Genomic DNA, 6000 nt, shown 5'->3' with positions numbered 1-6000 from the left:
GTGGAGTGCCATCCTCAGGGAAGCTAGAAAGTAACACATCCAACTCCTCCACAAAGTTACCGAGGTGACCTGGAGGACGATAGACCACTACCACATGGATTTTAACAGGGTGAGTAATAGTGATTGAGTGCGATTCAAATGCACTGGCCGGTAGAGATGGTAAGGGATCAAATTTCCAATCATTTGAGATAAGCAAACCAGTACCCCCACCCCTCCCAATAGGCCGAGGAGTGTGTGAAAAAGTTAAATTGGTTGAGAGGGCTGCAGGAGTGGCAGTGTCCTCTGGTTTGATCCAGGTCTCAGTTAGGGCCATGAGGCTGAGCTGAGAATGAGTCCCAATAGATGAAATAAAGTCTGCTTTGTTTACAGCAGACTGGCAATTCCAGAGACCAATTGGAATAGAGAGTAAAGTAGCAGAGGATTTTAGGATATAGAGCAAATTATTAGGATTGCGGCGTCTCGTGCTTACAGAGCGTGATTTACGAGTGCTACTAGTAATAGTTGAGATTTGAAAGCACATGGTGAATACCGAACACAAATAATGAAAAGGAAGATGATACTCAAGTGCCTTGCCGGGGTCCTTGCTCAGGAGGAGTTGCACAGGGAAGAGTTGAGGTCTTTACACTCGTCAGTCTTCACACAAGGAGGGCTTCACACTGCCGCTTCCGCTGCCGCGGACTATCACGCTATTTATACTCACCTGAGTATCGTTATTGAAAACAGCTGGGAACGCCCCCAACAAACGCTCACTCACAACGTGGCAAAGACCAAACAAATGCTAACTCCCACACACACCGCGAGAATACATCAAAACTAATAATACACACCACTGCACTACACAGACACACTTATCCAACAACAAATTAACAAACAATCAAATGAGAAAAGTTACAAACTAAGAGAGTAGTTGTCTATCAGTCAATCAATGCTTCACCTCTAGCCAAAATGCTACAAACACATGAGGCTTTTAATACCTCCCTGGCAACGCCCCCAACAAACGCTCACTCACAACGTGGCAATGACCAAACAAATGCTAAGAAAGAAAAAGACAGCTCCGAAGAGACGCCGCTTTAGTTCGAGGTAGTGCTAACAATAATAATGAAAGACGATCAACACCACTGAAATGTAGATGTAATATATTTCAAAATGTAAGCCCATCTTAAGCGAAATGAACGCTTCATACTGTCGTCTGCCCTGGTTCTAACCTCGAGTGTTTTAGCCTGTTTACTGTTTACTTTTGCAAACCTTGTAAGCGTGCAAACCGAAACGCTGTGGCCTCGTGCCAAATGTTTTTATTGGTTTATTAAGTACAAACAGGCGAGTTATGAAAAATTGAGTGCGAGGGATATGTTCACTTCACACAAAAAGATTTTGGAATGAGACGGCTAACTGTAGTAGATCACCTTTTTTTTTTAACCGACAACTTTGATCGGTTAACGTTGATACGGTCAACCATCGGTCAAACGGTCATCGGTTAACATCCCTAGGCAGGTGTTAACTTTACCAACAGTCTTGCTTGAAAAAAAGATTCTAAATAAAATAGAAATGTAGTCCATACTACCTTTATTTGTTTTTTATATCATTTCAAACTGCATTTCCACATTGCAATTTTGAATAGACTATTCATAGTGAGTTCTCCAAGTGAGTTTTCTTCAGTGCTGTGATGTATTTCCAAGTATAAGAAATATTGAACAGAGGGAAGAGTTGATGACATCAGCTGAGAAGGAACGCCGTTTCCAGACTGGAAATTACTTTCAGATTTTGATTAAAGATTACCACATCAAACTACTTTTCCTGTGTTTTAACATGGATTAATTGTTCACTCTAAGACCTGTAATATGTGCTAACAAAGTAAATAAGGTCAATTTTGATTTCATGAGGACTTTAACATGAGACTGTGATCTGTTTAAAGATATATTCACTCTTTTAACTCATCTTATGACATGTAAACAAGGAAATCATGGACTCACAAACCAACACACTTGTTTTGCTTGCACTGCAATGGACTGGATTGTGGTCTAATGATGAAATTTAAATGTCGACATGTTTTACATAGATAACATAGAAGCTAAATGAAGAGATCAGTCATGAGACTCAATCTAACAGCTGATCTGAGATCAGGTTTCATCGCTCATCATATCACATGATCATGTAGCTGTCGGGAAAATCCTTAGAAATCCTTCAAATGAGATGTTTTTCATCTGCAAATGATTAAATCAACAGTTCATAAAATGATTTCAGTCACTGAACACCACGCAATGTAAAGTAAATCTCTGACAGCTCAATCTGCTCTGAAGGACTCCAGTAGAGGGCAATAATGAGCGGTCAGACTCCTCCTCTGGGAGGCTCCATATTCCCACTCTTAAATCTCACCTGCATGAGGAATACTTTCAGTTTGAGTTGGAATTCCTGCTTAACGTGTCACACCAGAACAAAAACTCCTTCAAACTTTTATCATGTAAGTTTTCATGTTTTTAAATATAAAGCCAGTTTGTGTGTTTTGTACTATTAAACCAATAGTTGTGTTTGTTTGTGGAAAACTAAACCGGCTCGTGATGATAAAGAAATAATCGACACCTTTGTGATGAATGTTTCCAGTCATGTTTTGATTAAGATGTTGTTTTTATTTATTTGTGGGGTTATTAATATAATAATTCTCCATTAAATACTCAGATGAGAATATTGTTTGGTAGCAGGAAAATATTAATTCAATAAAGTTTCTGTTTGTGTCCATCGGCTCATTCTGAGGATTACACTGGAATGATTTATTAAACCAGAGATTCATATTGTAGTTTAATGTTTCTTACATGTAGATCTTACACTGAAATGTTATCATGAGCGAGATCCACACGTGTTAAATCTTTAAATCCAAATAAAGTGAAAGTTTAGAGTCAGCTGTGTTATGTAGTATTTCCCCCTGTATTAATGGGTTTGGGATATAAACCAGCTCTTGTGTTTTCTCATCAGGTTCAGACGGATGAATCTGCTGCTTCTACTGTGTTGCCTTGTCTATCATTACGGTCAGTATAATTTTTGTTCATAAATTGTAACTATATTTTTCAGTTCTAAGACTCAGTTGTCCACAGAATGTGTGTGAAGTTTAAGCTCAAATTGCCCCACAGATCATTTATTACACAATGTTGTAAATGGCCATTTTTGGGGGGGAAGCAACACTGGGAAGAACATCCCACACATTCTGTGGACATCTGAGACTTAGAACTAAAAAATATAGTTGGTGGGTGGCCCATATATGCATGGTGGCGTAAATGGTAAAGCTGCTGCATTAGTGTGGCAGTGACCTGGGTTCAATTCCAGTCCGTACTGGTTCCGACAATTAATATACATATATCTGTTGCCATTGTTTTACTGATGTTCACTGGATAAACAGGTTCATGGTATACTGTGCATGGTGACTATAAAATGTCAGCAAATTCATAAGCTCTGCCATTATTTATAAAGATTACTTTATTGCAGCCTATTTGAAGCAGACTATAATGATGCCATTAGCACACTGCAGTGTGTTTTAAATCAATAAAAGTTTCTCATCAGCAGAATATTAATGTATGTTCAACACTCTTACAGTGTAATTTAATTGCAATTGAAATGTACTTTTGACGTTTATGCTGAGTAAATTCTGCATTTATAAATGAGTATATTTAAATTGTACTTAAGTATAATTGGAATAGTTCCACTTTATTTTAAATGCATTTAGTACAAAATTAGTTGTTCCAATTTAACAGACTTTAAGTATACCGATTTGTTGTGTGTCACAAATTGTTATACTAAAGTGCATACAAATAAATTGTGCTCATGTATACAAGTTTGTGTTTCTTCACCAGGGTAGTCCTTGTTTATTTTGGTTTTGTAAATGAAGCTGCATATGGACTCATCTAGGCTTCAGTGTTACAGAGTATCACACAAATGAGGTTCACAGACAGCTTATGTCTTGTGGTGCTTGAATGGTTTAAAAGCATTAGTGTAAACAAGAGGATGATCAGCCAAAGGATGACGGCAAAAAATGGATACTGCGTTACTTGTGTTAAATATTTGAGTATTAGAATATAAGTAAATAATAATTTATGCGTTGAACTGGAACAAATAATAATTTGTTAACGCGTTCATTTTGACAGCCCTAAAATATATTAGCCATTTTAATTATTTTTTTATTTTTTTGTATGGGTATTGGAATACATCCCTGGTCGCCCTACAATTTCCGTCTCCAGTTTCTTAGAATCTGAGTTACATAAATGTTTAATTTTAATAGTTGTAATAGCTAATGCCTGACATGTTTGACTTTTCATGCTTAATAATTGTAGCGTCCCGAATGCAATATGGTTTATTGTACATGAAATGAAAGGGAAAGGGTTTTTTTTCTTTGTGGAAAGGGCTTATACTGTTTTTAACCTGTTTAAGTTCAAATAGTGTTTTTCATGGCGCTGCCTTTTTTTGAGCATAAACGGAAAAAGCACTATCCAAACATAAATGGTTGTAATTCATATATATATATACAATTTTAAAAAATGTATGTAAAAAAATGTAAATAATTTATTTATATTTTGTATATATAAATTGTATACATATTTTTTAAACAGATATATGGGTTTCATATGGCATACCCCCTGGTATTAAAGCTGTTGTTTGTTTTCTCTTCAGTTGTGTAATAGTGAGATAGAGCATGTCTTTATTTCATGTAGCAGACACTTTTATCCACAGTAATCCAGTGACATTATTGACACTGTAGTAACCTGAGACTGAGTGTCTAAATAACTTAAACCAACATCTAAATCTGCACTGCAAAAATTAATAACCTGAAAATAACATCTAAATGAACTGGTTTTATTTAAGTCAAAAAATATGAATTCCCTTTCGGGGAACTCGAGCTGCGTCGAAACGCTGTGAGAACGCCTCTGCGTTAATGCGTCGTGAAGCGCCTGTAGAACCATTCCATCGGAAAAAAGATCGATCGTCGGCGTGATGACGTCATCGACCGGAAGCTATAAAACGTCCGTGAAAACAAACAGGAACTAGCTTCTGAGCCTTCAGCAAGCGATCTGTGTGAACCTGTCTGTCTATTTGGTGTTTTTGTCTGTCTATATTCAGAGATTTTCCACCCTTTTTGTTAAATATCATTATATTAACAAGAAAAAGAGAAAAAAAAATAGATAGAAATGGCGAGTGAGAGCAGCAATTTCAGAAAGTGTGTTCCTCCCTGCCCACGCTACATCACGGGCGGGGACACACACCTTCTCTGTGTTGCATGCTTGGGAGCGCAGCATGCCCAGGCAGCCCTCGAGGGGGCTGCTTGTGAGCACTGTGAGCGATTGCCATTAAGAACGCTGCGCTCCCGCCGGGCACTCTTCGAGGAGGGTGCCTCGGCTCGTGTTCCCCGCGGCTCTGGTCCCGCTGCCGCCGAGGCGGAGCGAAGGCTGCAGTCGTGGGGATCACAACTGGATGTTGCAGAGGGGTTAGAGACGGGCGCTGCCTTATCTCTGCCCTCACCTGCTCCATCCAGCGGCTCTTCTCGGGGCATGGAAGCACGCATGGCGGTTTCTTCCCCCCCGAGAGAGTCGCCGGTACTTCATCTGTCCAGCTCTGAGGAGGTGGACGTTGAAAGTATCGATACTGAAGATTCGCCACTTCAGTCCCCTGCTAGTGAAGAGCTAGTTGAGGTTTTGACGCGAGCAGTGGCCAGATTAAACATCGACTGGCCCACTGAAAGATCTGAGGCAGGAAGAAAACGTCATAGCAAGCTAGACGAACGCTTCCTGCCATCTCGCGCTTCAGAACCTCAGCGGCGAGGCCTGCCGTTCTTCCACGACTTGCACACCGAGGTGGCAAGATCGTGGAGGAGACCGGCATCATATCGTGTCTTCAGCCCGCAGACTTCGGTCTACAGCAACATCAGCGGGCTGAGACAGTACGGTTATGGGGCGATGCCAAAGGTCGAAGAGACGCTTGCGAGCCATCTCTCACCTTCTTCAGCATCGTCCCTTAAGGCCC

This window comes from Pseudorasbora parva, chromosome 19 (assembly GCF_024679245.1).
Source record: "Pseudorasbora parva isolate DD20220531a chromosome 19, ASM2467924v1, whole genome shotgun sequence".
Classification (NCBI taxonomy): domain Eukaryota; kingdom Metazoa; phylum Chordata; class Actinopteri; order Cypriniformes; family Gobionidae; genus Pseudorasbora; species Pseudorasbora parva.
This window is presented reverse-complemented; position numbering follows the sequence as displayed.